This window comes from Equus caballus, chromosome 19 (assembly GCF_041296265.1).
Source record: "Equus caballus isolate H_3958 breed thoroughbred chromosome 19, TB-T2T, whole genome shotgun sequence".
In the NCBI taxonomy this organism is placed as follows: domain Eukaryota; kingdom Metazoa; phylum Chordata; class Mammalia; order Perissodactyla; family Equidae; genus Equus; species Equus caballus.
The window spans coordinates 47,417,561-47,439,313 of record NC_091702.1 but is presented as its reverse complement, the minus strand read 5'-3'; the positions used below and the strand labels follow the sequence as shown (position 1 = coordinate 47,439,313).

The following is a 21,753-nucleotide window of genomic DNA, read 5'->3' as shown; positions in this document are numbered from 1 at the left end:
TCTGTGTGTCTATTTTTATGCCAATACCATTCTGTTTTGATTATTACAGCTGTGTAACACAGTTTGAAATAAGGGAGCATGATGCCTCCAGTTTTGTTCTTGTTTGTTTGCTTTTGTGGTTTTTCAAATTATTATTTTCTGTAATAAATGATCCTGCTACAAACATCTGCACAGTATTATTTTGTGCTGGAAATTTGCCCAAGAATGGAATTACTACATCAAAGGGGATCATATTTTTTTGTGGCTCTTTATAGAGACTAGCAAATTGCCCACCCAAAGGAGTATGCATTATTTGAGGATAGAAAAAAAAAAAGTTTTCCACAAAAGAAATTAATTTTCCACTTATTCATAAAATATTCGAACGCCTCACAGGTGGCAGGCACCACGCCAGGGGCTGGGGACAGGGATGAATGAGCAAGGCAGCCCGAGTCCTGGTCTTCAAGGTGCCTGCCTCTGGCCACGGAGGACCGCGTGCCCCTTCGCGCAGGAAAGTAGAAGAAGCGAGCTGTTTGCGTGCAGAGAAGGTCTTGCAGCGTGGGCAGGGATTGACCTGCATCTTGCAGAATGAGTAAGAGTTTTGGCACGGGATTTTTATTTATTTTACTGTGACTCTTGAGCCTTTTATCAGAAAAAAGTTTCCCCCGCTTGGCACAGAGAACGTTGGCGGGGCCATAAGCCCCCGACGTCTTAAGTAAGTCTCTTTCCATGTCCGGGGAGGAGGGAAGGGGGTCTCTCCGACCGCGGGAGCAGGATCTGGGGTCCGGGAATTCCTGGCGCGGCAACAGAGAGGACAGAAGAGGACCCAAGCGCGGAGCCCGCCGTCTCTGGGGACCAGACCCGACGCGTGGCCCTCGGGGGAGGGAAGATGAGCCCTCGGGGCCGGGCTCCGGAGGAGTCAGCTCAGCTCGGTCTAGGCTGGGAAGACGGTGAGGGAACCGGAGCTGCCGGGGAGCAGGTTAGAGAGCAGCCCGCGAGTGGGCTCGGAGGGCAGCGAGGCTCCGCGGCGAGGGACCCGGAGGGGGCAGGCGGGCGGGGAGCGGCGAGGGGCGGAGCTCCGAGGCCCGGGCCGCGGCGGCGCCCAGAGGGTCTGCGGGGGCTGCCGTGGCCGGCCCCAAGGGCGGACGCCTGTCGGAGACCGTGACCTTGGCATCGACAGCGGGGCGCGCGCACGCTGTCCTGAGCTCAGCCCCGAGCCCATCCTCTGGGAGACCCACAGCCGACGGGCTGGCGCTGTCCCTGGTGAGGGAGCCCGGGCCGGGGTGCCAGGTAGGACCGAGGGCTGCGAGGAGGGCGGGCGGAAAGCGCCCCAAAGTGGGAGGGGCAGCGGCGGGGTCTGGGGGCCGCGGGCTTGGGGACCAAACGAAGGGCTCACGTTGGAGCACATACACCTGGAAACTGGGTGCGGGGCGTCGGGGTCCAGGTTACAAAACCAAGGGCATCCCGGGCGCAAGACCAGACTGTTAGTTACCCCCGGAAGGGCCGCAGGGTCGCCCTCACGGATGAATGGGAGTGCGCGCCAAGACCCGGGCTGCGGGTAGTGTTGTGCCTCCGCCTTGTTTCTGCCTGTGACACGGTCAGAAAGAACTCCCCTCCGTGTGTTAACAAGGGAATAGGCAGTTTTCTAGCGTGTTCGCATATGGAAGGGAGGACCACAGCGTCAGCACTTATGCTCCTGGGCCATGAGTCCTCTCGCAGGCTCCTTGGCCCAAGCCTCCAGCTGCCTTCGGGACCTTGCCTCAGTGGCGCAAAATTAGGGTGTCAGTCCCCGGGCCTGATCACCAGCCGCTGTATTTCCTGGGGAGAAAAAAAAGTACCAGATTGATGGAGTCTTTCATTATTTTTTTATTATTATTTTAAAATAATGGTTTCAATAGATAATATATGCACAAGGCTTTAAAAAAATAAATACAAAATATCTTCTAGAGATAATCCTAGACTAGCATTTGTGTCTATTTATGCCTGCCTTGTTTTTTTTACCCATTTCTTCTCCTACTCTACTTGTTCTTCTCCCTCCTTTTGATTCTTTATCCCACGTCCTGCGTAATGAAAGTACCAGCAGAAAGGTGACGTCACCACCATCGCCCGCATCGCTTAATTCCCAGTGTTCCCCGCTGGCGCCACCTCTGCTGTCTTCAGAGTCTTTCACTGGGGAGGCCCTTGGGGTAGGGAACCCACTACCGAGAGAGGACATTTCATTTACCTTCCTGAACTCTCCCCGTGATTCGAAGGAGCACTGGGGAAGAGTCCTTCGCCGGTTCTATACTGTCTATTCTTTTCCTTAAACTGGATTTTCCAAATGCAGTTTAAGTAGAATCTGGTACTGAAGGGAATTAATGAAGGATATTTCCTAAAATGCTCTAGATTTCCAGAAATTAACACCCCGCTGGTTCCTATTCCTGAAAGCAGAACTTTGCATGTCACACCATTGCTTCTCCTCGCTCCACCCAGGATGAGCAGAGTGGAAGGCATGGGATTTTTTCCTCCGTAGGAACCTCAGGGGGTGGACGTTTCATACTTGTGAAGGGGCTTAGGGACCTAGCTTTGCGGTAGACAAGTGGGGAGAGGAAGATGTACAAGAATGAGTTGGGATCAGGGAAGTAGGAAAGGAGAGGCAGGCCAACATCCCAGAGTGGAGGAGAATGCTTTATGGCAGGGCCCTGTCATTTAGGAGCAGCTTCCTAAATAATTATGCTAAGAGACTACGTATGTGGCACTTCTTGCCAACAAGCAGCACAATCAACTCTTTTCCAGGACTTTTTCTGTTTTAGGCCAAAACCAGCAAATCAACCCATTTTTGTCCATGTGATAAAATAGAAGTAGTTCAAATTATTTTTACTGAATTAAAAGGTTTTTAGGAGTTGTGTGGACTGTTTAAAATAACCTAATAGCTACTCCAGTCACTAATCCGCCTTCACTTTGTTCATTTTTTCATGTTGCATGACCTTGACCTGGGTCCCACACGTCAGAAAGTTCAGGTTGGGTAGAAGCTGCCACTTCTAAGAAGCCTTTTTGAATGAGGAGTTGGGAGAGGAGAGGATTAGAAAGTATGGACTGATCCTCATGGTAGAGTGGGAGAATAATGAAGAGGTATGAACTGAGTACCAGCTTCAGACTGGTAAGGAATGGGGCTATAATTCTTAAGAGAACAGGGCAATGAATGAGTAAGAGGTGAAGGAATCATTCATCATTCATTCATTCAAGATGTTTACAGAGTGCCTGGCTGTGTGCCAGTCACTGGGGAAAAATGGTGAATAAAACCTGGGAGGATCCCTGATCTCCTTGAGCTTATAGATGCTTTGGGGAATCAACTGTTAGTACAATAACTAAGTATTGAATGTGTAATTACAAACTAAGATAAGTTCTCTAAAGGAGAGAAACAGTTCTTTGAGGATGTAAAGACTACTGGGAGATCAGGAAAGGCTTCCCTAAGGAGATTTTCCTTGAGCTGAGATTCAAGGGCAGGTGGGAATGGTGGGGATATATATGGTTTTGAGGTAGGACCAGAATGCATTGGTTAGGAGTTGCATTTGGCTGCAAGAAGTCTGGCCACCATGTAGTGTTTGCTATAGTGCATGTGTACACATATAGAGTTGGCATTTCTGGAATTTTGGGAAAGAATGCTTTGTTTATCACAGCATCATTTGTACTGGCTTGAGTTGATCACGGTTTTTCATTGCTATTATTCTTGCTTTCAAAATAAATGATTAATTTTATTCTTATAACTTCAGTTTATTGCACACAATAAAATATGTGCATTATGATTCAAATGCAAATTATCCATATTCCCATTGCTAAGGTAGATATGTATATAAGTCCCATACCAAATTTGGCTTGTATGGTGACACCTCATTGTTGTCACTGAATACTTTCCCAGGTGAAAATAGGTGTGGCAGGTGGACTACAATATCTTCTCTCCTCCCTTATCCACTGCTCTAGTTGGGAGGATGTCAAAATTTTTAGTTACCTAAAGCTGCACGAACCTCTTCAAAGTTCTGTATATAGTCCTTAGGTAAAGAAAAAAAAATTACTAATTGCATTGATGCTGTAAGCAAAAGTAATATAAATCTCACAATGTAGTGGCATGGGGTGCTCTAACCAAGCAACATATTCATGTGCAAACAAATATTTTCATTCATTCAACAGTATTTACAGTAAACCTTCTGTATGCCCAGCACTATGCAAGATATCATGGAGAAAATGAATTAGTAAGACACAGTCCCAGCATTTAAGGACTTCATAGAGGTCTAAGGGGGGGAGACATACTCATCCATTTAAGGTAGGAAAGTATTGTGGTTGCTATAATGAAAGCATAATTAGGGTTCAGTGATGCACAGGGAGGGGAGTGGTCAATTCTACCAAGGAGAGGAGGGGTCAAGAAAAGATTCATGGAAGAGTTAACACTTGAGTTGAATCTTGAAAGATGAGACATTCCATAAGATAGACAAAGGGGAGAGGGCATTATAGAAGAGGGATTTATGTGCAAAAGTAAACAAAAACAGAGGCATGAAACAGCATGTCAAGATCCAGGACCTGCAAGTGGCTCAAAGGGCTGAAGCATAAGGAGCAAAGAGGGGCTCATTAACACATGAGGCTGGAGCGGTGGGCAGTCCAGGTCACAGAGAACCTGCATGCCATCACATGGATAGCCTGGTGGTTAAAGCATGCACTCTGAGGTCATACAAACCCAGGGTTGAGTCATGGCTCTGCCACTTTCTACCTGTGGGGCCATGGTCAAGTAGCCTAGCCTCAATAAGTAGTGGGAATAGAGGCTATACCTCCCTCATAGGGTCGGGACAAGAATTGAGATAAGTCATGCAGTACCTGACACTGACTTTGCACCCAGCTGTTGTTGGCTATTATTGTCATTATTTATCCTGGGGCAAAGAGAGCCACTGGAGGATTTTAAGTGGAGGAGTGACTTAGTGAACATTTTTGTTGGGAGCTCACTCATCCTGGCTGCATGTGGATGCTGGGTTAAAGAGGGGTGAGTTTGGAGCAGAGCAACCTCTTAAAGAGATTGTAACCATTCAGATGATGGTGATGATGCCCTGAACCATGGTGACCATGGCAGTGGCCATGGATAAAAGGAGCCAAACGCTTGAGATGTCTCCTGGGTAGACTCCACAGAACTCAGTTACTCATTAGACACGGGCAGCAAGGATGAGGACGTGAGAGATGTGCCCGGGATTCCGGTCTGTCATCCTTTGCTTCTCTCATCCAAGTGATCTTATGATAAACAAAAGGAAGCTGGGTATCAACCAGGACTGGGGATCAACTATCTGAGAAGTGCTTATGTGCAAAGGACTTAATGATTGGTACCGAAAAAGCTGCCTTTCTAATTCAGAAGTCCCCTTCATAACTTCTATGTCATAGCATAAAATAGGATCAGGAGGGTCTAGTTGATCCATGACAGATATAATTCTCTCTCTCCCTCCCCCCCCCCCTTATTTCTGGGAGGCTTTTAGTTCAAGGTGAATGAACATTAGACTTCATCCATTTGCCATTGTCACAAAGTGGCACATATAACCCTCACTCATGCAAGGTAGTTTTGGTTCAACTCTTGCCTGACGCTAGCCTGACTGAATTTTTCCCCCTTTTCTCTCAAGTGTCCTCCTGCAACTGGCTGAGGTGCCTTTATTAAAGCCAGTGAGAATTAGAGAATTTGGGTGGTCCCTATTTTATAATTCACTGTAGTCTTGGTAACCACCTCATCCATCCATAAGACAGAAAATAACCCAGACGGGTGTGATAGCGTTTGGGGAAATGTGGGTCCTGAGAAATGCTCATGGAGTGTAGTACAGTTGGATTCAGTTGCTTGAACAACTGTATCGTTACTTGAAGCCACAGAAATGAACAGACTTTATAATTAGGCAGGGCTAGTGAGTGAGGTGGCAAAATGTGAAATGAGGAAAAATAAAGTCTGCCTCTGCCACGGATGGTCTAGAGTTTGCTTGAAAGTGGACTTTGCATCTCTCTGACCTTGGACAAGATATCTAACCTCTCAGAGCCTCAGTTTTTATTGGTGGATATTCCTTTGATGTCTGTAAAACTGAGGTAATGTCTCCTTCGAAGGGTGGTTGTGAAGTTTAAATGAGCTATACATAGAAAGTGCTCAATACAATGCCTGGCGTGTGGTAGGTGCTTATCTGGACTGTATCCTTTGGCTCAGCTGCCTCTGAGGTCTTTCCTTACATTGAAAAAGCAGAAAGAATGAAGATGTCTTAGGTTAAATAACCTGAATTAATTGGCTTTTATGTGTTTCTCACCTATAATTGATTTTTTTCCCTGGGAACCGGGGCGGAAACCTGTTTTCCTCCACGCTCAGGCAATGAGTGTCAGTGATGATGGGGGCAAAGGTAATATGATACCTCAGAGAGGAAACTAATTTTAGCTATTCTTCTTTCAACAAGTCTTTCACATACACACAAGCAAAATTACTAACAAATAGAAAAATGGAATCATTTGACTTCTTTCTCCCATGTTTTCTGTTGGTGGAGTTCCTAACAAGCGTCTTTCTTGTTTATTTCTTGTTTTTCATGTAGAAAGAAAGAAGCAGGCTCAAAGAGAGTGTAATGATTCTCTCCAAAAATTCTGAGCGGTTTGTCCTTAGGAAAAAGAGTTTTATTTTTCTCCTCTTAATAGAAGTTGATGGTTGAAAGAATTATCATAGCCTCCATATAGTTTTTCTAAATATTCTGTGATTTGACATAAGCCTTTAGTTCAAGAAGCATCACTTGAGCTCCAACTGCGTGTCACGTGTTGAGCTGGCACTGCGAACTGAGAGATGCCAGCATGGTACCCCAGATCTCCAGGCTGGGGGCCCTTGCAGAAGAAGGTGGGGAGGGAGAGGAAGAGGAGTGACAGCTGGTTTGAGAGAGCCGGTGAGAGGGGAACCCTCAGGCTGAGGTTCTCTACCACAGCTTCAGACCCCCAGTCCATCAGCTCATGAGCTGCTTCAGGTCAGGATCCCTGTCTGCTCATACCTGCGCCCCAAGCCCCTGCCCGTGGGAGCCCTTTTGTGCTATGTGTCGATTGAGGGATCAGGAGAAATAGGTAGTGAGGGAGCCGAGTGTTCTCCTGTTTTTGCACTCTTAAAAATGAAAATATCCCAACTAAAGTTTCACCCTTTACAATTATTGGCCAATTTGCACCCTCATCTTTTGAGAGGCAGCACAGGATAGCGGTTAGAGGTCTGGGCTCTGGAGTTAGATTGCATCCCAGCTCTACAGTTTATTAGTTGTATGACCTCCTTGGGCCAGCTGTTTAACCTCTCTGTGCCCAGTTTCCTTATCTATAAACTGAGGTTATTAATATGACCTCCCTCACTGGTCATTAAAAGACTTAAATGAGCTAATACACATTAGTCAAGTACAGACAGTATGTCTTATTCAACTTTGAAGCCCCAGAATCCAGCAGGGTGCCTGACATTGGAGGAGCTGAATGAATGAACAAATCTCAATATGTAGGCTGGTATAACAGTGAGTGATTGACAAGGCACTTTCCTCTCATTGACTCACTTGATCCTCAGAACACTCGGGAGATAAATAAGGGAGATGGGCGGGATAGGTACAATTACCTCCATTTTACAAATGAGGAGCCAGGACTCTGAAAGGTGGAGTGACTTGCCAAAGAAAGCACAACTATAGTGGGCCAGCCTGATGGTGCAGTGGTTAAGTTCGCATGTTCCGCTTCCTGGTGGCCCAGGGTTCCCTGGTTCAGATCCAGGGTGTGGACATGGCTTCGCTTGGTAAAAGCCATGCTGTGGTAGGTGTCCCACGTATAAAGTAGAGGAAGATGGGCACAGATGTTAGCTCAGGGCCAGTCTTCCTCAGCAAAAAGAGGAGGATTGGCAGTAGTTAGCTCAGGGCTAATCTTCCTCAAAAGAAGTAAAAAAATCACAGCTATAAATGACAGACCTGATTAATGCTCCGGACTCCATTTATTCCTAGCCCTCTGATCTTCCTACTTTCTGGCCGCCTCTCGATCTTACGCAGGTTTCATGGAGCAAAAAGGATATCCACCAGCAAAAATGAACACACGTAGCTTATGTAGCTTTCTGAAGAAATGAACTTCTTACTGTAAATACACTTAGTCAAATTGTAACTTCAAGTTAAAACTTGAAGTTTGGAAAGTTTCTATTTTGGTGGGTGGGGAGGAAAGCAAAGGATATTTTATGGGAATGAGGAAGTTCATTCTAAGTGTGAAAGTAGCAGAGAATGATGAAGGAAAATATTGACAGATTTTCTTACATAAACATTTAAAATACTTATGTGTAAAAAGTCATAACTAAATTAAAAAGAAAATAAACTAAAAATAATTGCAGCAAATATCCCAAAAGGTTAAAAGTTTCAGTATCTAAAGAGCTCCTAGAATTTAATAGGAAGAACATTAAGACCTCGGTTTCAAAAAAGTGGACAAAAGATGTAATAGTTTTCAAATGAGGAAAAGCACATAGTTTGGTGAACATATAAAAATATTTTAGGGGCCGACGTCGTGGCGTAGTGGTTACTGTGGCGGCATCCCACACAGAAGAACTAGAATGACTTGTAGCTAGGATATACGGCTATGTACTGGGGCTTTGGAGAGGAAAAATAGAAACGTAAATGAGTTTGCATGTCAAAAGTAAGCTGGTACTGGGGCCGGCCTGGTGTCGTAGTGGTTAGGTTCACACACTCCACTTTGGCGGCCTAGGGTTCACAGGTTCGGATCCTGGGCATGGACTAGCCCCAATCATCAAGCCACGCTGTGGCAGCATCCCACATAAAACAGAGGAAGATCGGCACAGATGTTAGCTCAGGGCCAATCTTCCTCACACACATACAAATTTTAATTTTACTTGAATAAAAGAAACAAGACTTTTTAAAATGATATGCTAGTTTGCTTATCAAGAATATTAAGACTTTAGGGGCTAGCCCAGTGACATAGTGGTTAAGTTTGCATGCTGTGCTTTGGCAGCTTAGGGGTGCCGGTTTAGATCTGAGGCATGGACCTATACACTGCTCATCAAGCCATGCTGTGGAAGGCATCCCACATATAAAATAGAGGAAGATGGGCACAGATGTTAGCTCAGGGCCAATCTTCTTCAGCAAAAAGAGGAGGATTGGTGGCGGATGTTGGCTAAGGGCTAATCTTCCTCAAAAAAAAAAAAGAGAAAAGAATATTAAGACTTTAAAGATAATGCTGATGGAGTGGAATAAAATGGTTACTCTTGTAACAAATTACCTGCAAAATAATTATCTTAAAATTGTTTGTAGGGGCCGGCTCAGTGGCATAGTGGTTAAGTTTGTGCACTCTGCTTTGGCTGCCCAGGGCTCATGGGTTTGGATCCCAGGCTTGGACCCACACACCACTTGTCGAGCCATGCTGTGATGGCATCCCATATGCAGAGTGGAGGAAGATTGGCACAGATGTTAGCTCAGGGACAATCTTCCTCACCAAAAAAAAAAAAAAAGAAATTGTTTATAGTCTGACTGAAGAATTCAATTTCTGGGATTTTATCCTAAAGAAATCATGGGAAATGCGGTTTAAGACTATGCCCCCTCAAAAGTAAGTAAGTTAACTAAGAAACTGTGAAGAAAGATGCTTAGTGTTACTGTATGGTCACAGTAGCTAAAGAGCTGAAGAAGTGTAACACAAAGCTAAAATAATTTAAAAAGTAAAAAGGCTTATGCCCTAAGATGTTCTTCACGGTGTTTATTTATGAAAGTGAGACACTAGAAACAACCTATGTGTCCAATAATAAGGGAATGTCTTAATAAATTACTTTCGGGGTGAAGTAGCGTAGACTAGCAGCTAGAAGTGTAGCTTCTGGAATCTCACCACTTGGGTTCAAATCCTGGTAAACCTAGGATTTTGCCAAAAATATTTTGCTGCATATTAGCCCTGTAACCTTGGAAACCTCTCCGTGTCTCACTTTCTTCATCTATAGACGGGGGATGACAAGGGTACCTACCACATAGGTTTGTTATGTGGGTTAAATGAATCAGTATTGGTCTACAATTCCAAAATCTTCAAAGCTCTAAAAACCTAAAGAATTTTTGTAACTATTAGCAGCAAAAGATTATTGAACTGACATATACTGACATAATTTTATGCTTTTATCCTGTGACTATAGTCAATCTTAACCCTTTTCCATAGTTTTACTTTCCTTGTAGAATCTCTGAGGTTCTCTTTATAAATTAGTAACCCTCATGCACATGTGAAAGGATTAATTGAGGTCAATGATAACTGGAATCTGGTGTATCTACTTTGAGCTAATCTCTTGGCCCAGAAACTTTTCCAAATCCTCCTGCCTGGGGCTTTCAAAGCCCACCCTGATGGTCTAGTGGTTAAGATCTGGCGTTCTCACCACCACGGCCCAGGTTTCTTTCCTGGTTAGGGAGCTACACCACCCACCTGTCAGTTGTCATACTGTGGGCTACTGCATGTTGCTGTGATGCTGAAAGCTATGCCACCAGCACTTCAGACACCAGCAGGGTCACCCATGGTGGACAGGTTACAGCAGAGCTTCCAGACTAAGACAGACTAGGAAGAAAGACCTGGCCACCCACTTCTGAAAAAATTGGCCTTGAAAACCCTATGACTATCAGTGGACCTTTGTCTGATATAGCACTGGAAGGTAAGAGGATGGCACAAAAAGACTAGACAGGGTTTCTCCCTGCTGAATCGAGTCAATGGCACTAACAAAAGGGCTTTCAAACTTTAAGATGGGGAATATCATTAACATGTGCATTACTGAGCTCCACCAGAAGAAATTCTGCTTAAGTCAGTCTAGGGTAGAGCCAGACACCTTACCAGCTCCCAGGTGATGCTGGTGATGTTGATCCAGGGAGGGACCACACGTTAGGTACCCCTGCTCTAATCCACCCCTTCTTTAATCTTTATCACCCTTTACATTATACCCTTTTTATTTGAACATTTTCACTTCTAGAAATCTGCAGCTTGTTTTTTTATATTATTATTCTCCTATCTTCTCTTTTCTATCTGTGCTTTTATTTCTTGGAGTAGTCATATAACAAGATTATCTATCACTTTCTAAGCATTTATCATGTGCCAGTAGTGTGTTAGTGCTTTATTCATGTTATTTTTTCATCCTTTCAACAACCCTGAAAGGAAGGTATTATTATCCTCATTTTGTAGGTGATAAAACTGAGGTCCTAGGACTCCCAGAAAGTGGGAAGAACAAGTCCTCTTGTTCCCAAAGCTCAAGCTCTGTCCCTTTTACCGTCTTGCCCTTTCACATGGCAGTACACGTCACCAGGTCTCCAGTCTACATGCCTTCTCAGTCCTGCCTCGGCTGCCTAGCTCCTGCCACTCCCCAGTCTGGAACCCCCTCTCTACTCATCACCTGTCCAGATCCCACCCAAGCCTTCTGCGCCAGGAAGCTTTCCCAGCTGTGCCTGCCCACAGCCCGCAAACCGCCGCATCTTTTGTTCTTACCTGGCCATTCATCATATGTGTTTGCTTTTTCACACTAAGAGATTTGTCTTCCTAACTGGGCTTTGAACTCCTTGAAGACAGGGCCCACCTCTGGCATCTCCCACCATGGAACAGCCATGGTGGGGACTGATTGCCTCCCTTCCCTCCCCTTCCTACTTTTCTCCCTTCCTGTCCCCCTGTCCCTATCACTTGTTCCTTCCTACCTTGGTGACATCAAGCCTCACCAACAAAAGACAAATAATAGCCAGGTTGACCCCTCTTAATCCCTTCCCTGCATTGCACCTGTGGGTGGTTTGCCCTGTTGTTCGCCAGTATCATGAGAAGGAACTTTCCCAGGAGGCCCCGAACTTGGCAGGAAAGTGCCAGCAATGCCTATAACCCTTGGCTCTTCTTGAGGGTTTCCAGACACCTCTCCCCTCCTTCCATGTTTACTCAAATTCCATTCCATTATTTACCTCCCAGTTTCACTCTGCATCTTTGTCTTCATTCAAGTTCAAGTGAAGAGTTCCCACCTGCCGGTTCCCAGCGTGCACATCTGTGGAGCTGCCTCCCCTGTAACGAGATCTACTGGGGCCGGTATGGTGGGCCACATTCATTTGGTCTGTACGTTTTGGTTATTTTCTCCCCCTCCTCACCTCCCCTCCCCCCTCCTCCTCCTTTCCTCCCCCTCCCCCTCTCTCTCCATTTCTCCCTTCCTCCTTCTTGAGGTCAGTATTCCTGTTATTGCTTGCCGTGGTGTTATCAACCCACTGTGACAGCTTACACACCTCAGGGCTTGTGATCTTGCTTTTCTAATTGTCCCAAAACTTGTCATTATCTCCTTGTAAGGGGTCTGCAGAGCAGCTGGGCCTCACAGCAGAAGGGTGAGAGTCCCCAGGATGCTTTCGTTTCCTCCCTGTCCATTTAGCACGCAAGTGCTGGTTGTATTGTGTTACAGCCACGTAGCCACACTGCTAAGCTGACACCATCACTAGTACATAATTTAAATTCAATTAGTTTTCTTGTTCAGAAGGCTTTTTTCTGACCCACATTTATGAACCAGATTTGTGGTGGTCCTGATGCTTTCCTTCAGTGTCTCCTGTGATCTGAATTCCTTCTCTTTGGTGTCTCATTCCCTGTGCTATTCTTGGTAGCTTTCATAGTGAAACCCTAGGGGGAAAAAACATGCTGAGGAATTCCATTTAGTGTTTCTTTAGTGTTTACAGTGTATCAGGTGTTGTGCTAAGCATTTTTATGCCTTGTTTTGTTTAATCCTATCAAAAACTTTAGTTATGTATATCTCAATACAATGGGGAAACACGGAGGTTTAGTGAGGTTAAGTGACTTGCCTGAGGTCTTATGGCCAGTAAGTGGAACAGCCTAGATTCAAACCCAAGTCACATAATTCCAAAGCACATAGTCAAAATTTAATTTCTGGGAGCTTTCTTCTATTCTTCAAAAACTATAATGATTTGGCCAAAAGCTGTCTCACACACTGCTATGACAGTGTAAATGGATACACCCTTTCAGGAGGGCAATTGGCAATACATATTAAAAGCTTTTGAAAGGTTCTTATCCTTTAATCCAACAATGCCCATGCCTGAGTTTATGCTAAGGAAATAAGCATTAATATGTACAAAGATTTAACCCCAAGGAAGTTCAGGGTGGCAATATTCATAATATGAAAAATTTGAGACAAGTTCCACGTTTAACAGAAGGGAATTGGCTAAATAAAATATGATGCATAGAGACGATGAAATACCAAATAGTCATTATATATTATATGGGAAAAGAATATCAGTGGCATAGACATATGTTCATAATGTAAAAAGTAACAGAGGATTTCAAATTAAATCCCTTTGTGTAAAAACAGATACTACAAGATGGATTCACAGAGAAATGGTATAACGCTGGAGACATAGATATGCAGTATATACAAAAAATGCGAAGAGTTGTGAGATTAAGGAGATAGAATTGACTAATTTTTTTTCTTTTAGCTTTTACTATGTAATAATTACTTTTTAAATTGATATTGAGGTTTTCTTAACTTTCCTGTTTTTCTTATCTTTTTTTTTTTGATTGGAAAATGTGTGTGCGTTGTTTGAAGATGTAGAGTCTTTAGGACTGCGTCTGGGCCATTTCCTCCATCGGTGTTTCTATGCTGACAACTTCTCCAGTTCTTCTTTTCGCCCCCCAACTGCTAGGCTGAGCTGGGGAGCTGATCGTATGTGCTGAAAATGTTTGCGTGAACCGGATCTCTTATCTGGCACTTTGTGTCCTTGTGTGGTTCAGGTGGGAAATTCTTAGCTTGTTTCGATCTAAATCCTTTTTCTGGTCTAAGTTACCTAAACCGCCTCTCCACCTCCCTCTGCTCCCTGGTTCTGTGAACCCCAGCGGCCGTAGTTTTTCCTCTGGGGTAGTAGCCATCTCTCCTTACTCTCGTTCATGCTGTGAAGGAAATTTCACACTTTTTAAAAGAACTACAGGATCTTTGACTGTTGTGCATATTTACCAGCACTTCCATTTTATATTTATAATTTCCCCCACAAACAAGCATTTCTACAGACACTGAGTTCTATCTTCTCAATTTCTGTAATAACTTTTTTTCTGGATGCAGGTTTCATAGGTTTTTTCTCATTGACCCAGTGTGCTTGGCTCTCCTGACCAGGTCACCTCCCAGCTGCCTCTTGCCTTTGACTCATATCGATCTCCTGTGCTCGTCACCTTGCCTCCCCTTCTTTCAGGCCTCAAGGTGTCATTAAAAAGCGCCTTCATTCTTGCATCACCTTTTCTTTCTGCTCTCATCGCTTTGATCTCCTCTCTGCTGGCTTCCTTCATCGACCCCTTTGTATTCCCCATTTCTCTTTCTAGAGAGTCCACCCCTCTGTCTCTCATCTGTTTATAGTCTCCATTCTGCTGTAATCCTTAGTCTAATCATTTCAGCCTTTGTCTGGGCCTTCTCTGAAGTGTTTTTTCGGATATTTTAAAACCAAGTTCCACCAGTGGGACTCCTGAGAGGGGTGCGGAGCTTTCTGACCCATGCCTTTTTCTTTAGGGCGTGATCAATTGTCGAAGGAACGATTTAACCTCAGAAAATAAAATACTAGAACAGAACGTCAATTAGCATTCCCTCTATAAAAAAAACAAAATATTGGTTTAGAAAAAGCAAGTCATCTTTGAAAAGAGCAAATTATCTCTAACCGACCAAATAGAAAAAAAGAGTTTGTGACACAGCGTTTCCACTTCTGGAATGAATCTTCCAAGGAGATAATCGGACAAGTGCTAAAGAAGTATTTAAAAATAGGTTAATTGAAATGTTGTTTTTAATAGTAAAAGAAAATCAGAAATATCTTAAATGCCCAGCAGTAGATGATTTGCTATGTAAATTTTGACTCGTGTATACCATGAACCACTATGAAGTCATGAAATATGATGATGGTTTAAAGAATAATAATAAAATAGACACCTGTGTACCCATAATCCAACGTAAGAAAATTAGTTCTTGGGAACCGCTCTCTGCCTCTAATCAAGTCCATCCTGCTCTTTCCTCCAGAGAGGTAAGCACGCCCGAATTCGTATTTCACTTTCCCTTACCTTATAGTTTTGTGAAATATGTATGTTCCGTTCATCATGCTACAACTTGTGTTACTGTGATGCGCATGAGTTCATATGCAGTCAGTAAATAAGGGAATTGTGTCAATATACTCAGAAGTCACATTGTTTATACAATGTTTTTCCCCACACGTAAATGTTCTGTGCCACCAAGGAGCAGCAGCGGACTGCAAAGTACACTAACACAGCTGAATGCAGCACGCTGTGGATTTCAGCTCAGGAAGCTCATCTATTCCGAGTTCTTCTCTTGGCTGACTTTGCCCTCATCCCCTGTCTGGGAGATGCTAGTTACACAGTTCTTCCTGTTCGGGCATTTGGTCCTAAGGCAGCTTCCTCAACCTTCCTTAAACATTCTCCTAAGAAGCTATCCTGTTTTCTGTAAGATCAATTCTCCTATTTGCAGAAGTATTTATTTATTAAGAATGTAATATGGCTTGTAATTATACTAATGTTTTTATTAGGATTGTTGTTGGTTTTATTAATATTTTGTTTACAAAGTTACGTAGGACTTTTTTCTGTTTTTTCCATAGGAAAGTAATCCATAATCTCTGTTACTTTTAGTGAGTGGTTTTGCAGAACGAGAGCATTGTGTTTTTTTTAATACATATATTACATTATATCAGAAACATCTGTATCCCTAAACAATACATTGTTTAATTTGCCTTGTTTTGAATTTTGTGCAAATCAAGTCATGCCCTTTGCATTCTTCTTCAGTGAGCATTTTTTAAAATATTATATTTGTGAGAGTAATCCATGTTAATGACTATAGCTGTGGTTCATTCATTTTTACTGATGTATAGAATTTATTGTATGAGTGTATTAAAATTTATCTATTCTCCTGTCAATCAGAAATTGGTATTTGCAATTTCCTGCTGTTATAAAAAATGTTGCCATAAACGTTTTTGTACATGACTCCTTGGCAGTAAAAGTGTTGGGCTTAGGGTGTGCACATCTTCATGTTTACAGACAATGCAAAATGGATTTCCAAAGTGGTTTTACTGATTTAAACTTCCGCCGTTAGTGTATGAGAGTTCTCATTTATCCACATCCTTGCCAGCTGTTGAGTTGTTGCCAAATTGTTGTGGTTTTAATTTGATGACCAATGTGTGTGTGTTTCTTCCTTTGTCTATTAAGATAGTTTTTCCTCTGTGAGATGCCTGTTGATGTCTTTTGCCCATTGTTTTTCCATTGGGAGATTCCTATTTTTCTTTCAATAGGAATGCTATATATTCTGGATACTGTTCATGTTCCAGATACATTGCTACAACTGTCTCCTTACCATTTGCTGCTTGCCTTTTCACTTTATAGGATCTTTTTATGAACAGCAGTTCTTAGTTTAATGTAGTTGAATTTATCATCTTTTCTTTGATTGTTTGTGCTTTTTTCCCCCTTGTTCAAGAAATCTTTCTATACTTGAGGTTATAAAAGCATTCTATATTTTCTTCTAAATTTTAGAATTTGGCCTATCACACTTAAATCTTCAAGCCATTTGCAACTGATTTTTATGTATGATCTGAGTATAAGTCCAAAGTCATTTTTTCCCACATGGTTAACCAGGCGTCCCAATACTGTTATTGCATAGCCTGTCCTCTCTCCCACCAATGCACAATGCCATCTGTCAGTTATCAGGGTTCCATGTACATGAGTCTGTTTCTGGGCTCTCTGTCCTGTACTATTTGTCTTCCCTGCCATTACCAACTATCTCAGTTATTCCAGCATAATATTGTTTTGGCAGCTGGTAGGGTGAGCGTCCCTTTCACGTTCTTCTTCTTCAGGAATATTGACTGTTCTCAGCCCTTTGCTTGTCCATGTAAATTTTATCATAATTCATCAGGTTGTGCACATACAACATATGCACACACCTGCTGTCAAGTGCACACACACAGGCACATATACCTGTTGAGATTTTTATTAGAATTGCAATGAACTTATAGATCAATTTGGAGAGAACTGACATCATAACAATATTAAGTATTCTTATCCATTTACACAGGAGAGATCTGATCTCCATTTATTTAGATTTTCTTCAATGTCTTTCAGTAATGTTTGAAATTTTCTCCATAAAGTTTTTGCCCATCTTTAGTTCATTCTATTCTTGAGAAACTTACTTTTTTCTATTATGAATAGTATCTATTTACAAAATGTATATTTGTTTTTAATGATTAATAGAAATGCAATTTTTTTATATATGATATATCTGGCAATTTTGCAAAATTGTCTTATTAATTCTAATTATTTGTATGTAGAGTCTAAGATTATCATGTCATCTGTAATTAATGATAATTTTACTTTTCTTTTCTAAACATTACACTTCTGCTATCTTTTCATTATGTTACTAAACTGGCTAAAACTTCTGGGAAAATATTACAGAGAAGTGATGATGGGGTATCCTTGTCTTGTTCCTGATTTTGAAGGGAAGGCTTTTAACATTTCCTCATTGCATGTGCTGTTTGGCACCTCCAGCTCTGAGTTGCCATGCATTTTGGAGCATAGTTTTCTCGTATTTGTTTGGAAAGAGCTCAACTCAAGTTGAGCTTTGAAGAAAGAGGCAAGATTGTGTGCTTTAGATCTAGATTACTTAGGCTAACATAGTAGAGAAGAAGGATCCTCCATGTGGTCCAGCCTCAGTCACTAGAGTTTGACCTTGGGATTTGGGGCCAAAGCCCCAGCTAATGTTCTCTGTACATGGATTTTCCTCAGAAACCTTGAGGGCAAGATTTGAGTAGTTCTGAGTCCCCAGCCAAACCCATCTCCTAATGCAGCAGATGGGTATCAGACTCACACATTGTTGGGCCCATCCCAGAGTTTATGACTCAGCAGGTCTGGGGTGGGGCCTGAGAATCTGCATTTCTAAGAAGTTCCCAAGTGATGCCGATGCTGCTGGTCCTGGTATCACACTCTGAAAAACGTTGTCCCAATATTGTCTCCTTAAAACATCCCAACAGTGGACAGCCCAGGACAAGGAAACAAAATTATTGAAGTGCCTGAGAAGGAAGGAGGAAGACTGCAAAGTGTGACAGCAGCTACCATGAGCACCACCCCTGGAGGACGACCGATGGCCACCTCCCAACATGGGAGAATGGCAGGAGAGGGAAACATAAGAGGAAATGGGAGCTTTGGGACATAACAATGGAAGGAACTCATGGGAAAGTATGAAGGAAGACCACAAATAAGTAAATACCTCAGGCGGGGCCGATTAGTCAGGTCGCATCCCACAAAGAACATAGAGGGGAAGGATGACAGTGAGACCTGCATAGCTTGGGGAGGGGAAGTGCCAGGACAGCCATTTAAGTGACAGTTCCTTCTTCTGAGATGGGCCTGAGATAGAGATAGGCCTCTGCCAAGTGAGACAGTAAGTGTTGGATAAACCAGAAACCCAAGCCCCAGGAAGTAACACTTAATTCAAGTTTCCTATTAAGCAGATAAACTCACTTTATTCTTAAGGTAGAAAAGAAAAGGGGAGATTCTGCATTTGAACAAGGCTTAAAGTCACATTCATCGCTTCAGGAGCTGCAGTCCCTGTCAGAGATGCTTTGACTTGGGCCTGCAAAGCAGCGGGAGTGGGACAGGGAGAGTCACACAAGGAAAAAGAGGTTGGGGCCATTGCCCTGCTGCGTGGAAAGCAATGCCAGAGGTGTCAGAGAGCAAAAGACCACGTCTGCACGTAGGACGGGGATCATATGATGCTTTTGACAGTGAGTTTTTAAGTCATCAACAGTATGAATAAGCAACTGATAAAAATAGGAAGGGCATGAGTTCTCCATCCCCTTCCACACCTGCTGCCAACCACCACCCTGTTAAGGGCTAGCTGGCTGTCTGGGACATCATGTCTTAAAGCTGCCTCTGGCTTTGATAGCGTGCAACATCCAGAGCTGGAAGGAACCATAGAGGTGATCCTCACTGGTCCCAAATGGGCCACAGCTGGACCCCTACAGCAGGAGTGACTCGCAAAGGGTCAACCAGAGTAACTGCATTCCTTTACTTTATTTTACATATTTGTCATTAGGACTGCTTGATTCAATTTATTCACATATACAACACATAAATCACTATCCCCTTATTGACTCTGTACACTATGAAAAGCTTGCCTTGGATTTCTATAGTAGTTTGCCTCTGGGTAAACTCACGTAGCTTCATATGTATAAGTGTATAGAAACCATTGAGAATTATATCCCAAGGGAAGTGTTTTGATCCCAAATTAGCTACGGACAATTTTTAAGCAAATTGCTTCATTGTTCTGTGATGCACTGACTCTTGTGAGACTAGAGGTAAAAGCAATTTAGGTTCCAAGAAAGTAAGGTAAAACGTAAATTCAAGATAGTTCTTAGACTTGCAGAGTCTTCTAGTGGTACATGCAGATCTCATGTCCACACTCAGCCAGGGCCAGATGCCCTCTCTGCTTGCCTCACCCTTGACCATCCGGCCTCTTTCTGAATACTTTTACACCCTCACTTTGGGAGGCATGTCTTTCCATTGTGGCATAGTCATAATTGATGTAATAGAAAATTTTTCTCATGCTGTGTTGGAAACCTAGTGTATTGTTGTACAGTTCTGATGGTTAGAAAATTCTTCCTTACATCACACCAAAACCTGTCTCCCTGGAATTTCTGCCTGTCTATCCAGTCCTATTCTCTGTACCCACTTAGAAAAAAATCGAAGACCTCTTTCAGCAGCATCCTGAAAAACCCAGGCATGTTCCAACTAAGTGTTCTTTTCTCCAGGAAAACTCTCAGAGTTAGTGCCCACAAGTGTTTCCTCCTCATGGCGTCATTTCCAAGCTTTCATTGTCCTGTTTACCTTCTCTGGACATAGGCCAGCTTGTCTGGGTCCCCTTCTCTAAGACTGAAATATGCATACTTAGACACTGTACCACATGTGAAGTCTAGGCCAAGGCTGAGTGCCATAGGGTTCTTGGTTCTTCTGGTCTTTGTTAACAACCCACTGCCTTAGTAGTCACCTGACCATGTAGCTCATATATCGCCTTAGACATTGTAGACCCTTCTATCTTTTTTCTTAATTACAGTCATGCATCACTTGACAGGGATACATATCATTAGGGCGATTTCATCATTGTGTGAACATCACAGAGTGTAGTTACACAAACCTAGATGGTGTAGCCTACTACACATCCAGGCTGTATGTCACTAATATTATGGGACCCCCCATTGTATGTGTGGTCCTTCATTGACTGAAACATCAGTATGTGGCTCATGACTGTATCTGGGTACAGTTGCTAAGCCAGTGTCAAAAACACCTATCTGAGTTACTGAAATCAACACTCATTTTTTATCTGCCATTTTGATGAACATAGCAAAAAGAGGTCAAAGACAATCTAGGACAACTTGCTCAAGTTGGCTCCTGACTAGTTCAGCTGGGTTTCTAAGAGGTGCAAGCCCTCCACTTGAAGGTATCTTTCTCATTTCTTCCATGTGGTTGTTCATCTTAACTAGATATTGCCAGTTGTCCTGGACTTTTGGCACTGCATTGTCTGCCCACATTTAGCTTCTCAACACTTGACCCTGTGTCATCCCCTCTTCTTGAAAACTCCGAGGTGACTTTTGGAAATGCCTGCATTGTTGTTGTTTTGTATACTACTTCCTTATCCCTTTGTCCCTGTCCTGCTGATCTCTGTGCCAGATTCTGTCATTTGTTCTTTTAGGTTTGTTAATTCTCCTTTATGACTCTGCTATCTTTTTTTCTAACTACAGTATCCATTTGAAGATCTTTTAAATATTCTTTAATGGAGAATATCCATTTTACTCATTAAAGTATTTGATCTGTGCTGTCTTCTAAAAAAAGCTTTCTTCAGAACTTCTCTAAAAATACACTGCAGTAGCTTCATATCACAAAGCGGCGTGTGGACACGCAGGTTCAGAAGTGGAAGAGAACTCAGTTCTCCAGCGTCTCACTTGTATGGCTCAGACAAGTGGGTGGAGACACAGCCTTCTTGTTCTCTCTTAGTTCAGAATGTTCATAAACCTCAGGGAGCTAGTAGGGCTGGTGGGAAGAGGGATGGTGGGCTGGGAACATCAAGATCGTCTAATGCCACATGATGAGCACATCTGAGTCCCAGCTCTACCCCAACAGGGAAAGGTGAGCTACTGTTCAGGAAAACTCAGTTGTTGTTCACTTTGTACTTGGACTGTATAAGAATGCTTTATAGTCTATACTAATGCCTAGAATTTAGTCCAATAAAATCTTTATTAGCTGCTAAGGAGTCCTTGGAATGAAAGTGGCCAAGAAAAGACCATGTCCCCTAAGTGGACACGTAGCAATGGAGCAGTAAGACCAATTCCTTGTTTGAAAGTGCCCAAAGCACAATATTTTTTCATTGACTGGACTAAGGGTCACACAAAAGCCCATGATAAATGACTTGCTTTTCTTCAGAGTCATTTATTAACCTCAGGAGTGTGGAATGCATCACCAAGAAACTAATCTGTGCCACTGAAAGGACATAAACCAGAGTTTTCTGGACCACTAAGGGGAGGGTGGAAGAAAGGAGGAAGTAGGCTTATCCTTGCCTTTGCTACTGTCCCAGACATGGCTGCAGCACATAACAGATGGGTATAGCGTCTTTGCCTACACATATCAGAAAGTTGGGCCACACTATGATTATAACCCTCTGCCTCCAGGAGTGAACCAAGGGCACAACTAGACATTTGGGCTATGAATGAGACATAAAATAACTTACTGATTTATTTTAAACCAACATACTGGTGTGTG

General features: G+C 43.0%; 1 protein-coding gene across 1 annotated transcript in view; it reads left to right on the top strand.

Moving 5' to 3' along the window:
• Positions 1-1,038: 1,038 nt before the first annotated feature.
• The window catches only part of CASR (calcium sensing receptor), an 80,707-nt gene continuing 59,992 nt past the window's right edge, over positions 1,039-21,753 (top strand). Inside the window, exon 1 of the mRNA XM_070242351.1 lies at positions 1,039-1,266. The gene's annotated coding sequence lies outside the window, so the exon portion shown is untranslated. The remainder of the gene's footprint in view (positions 1,267-21,753) is intronic.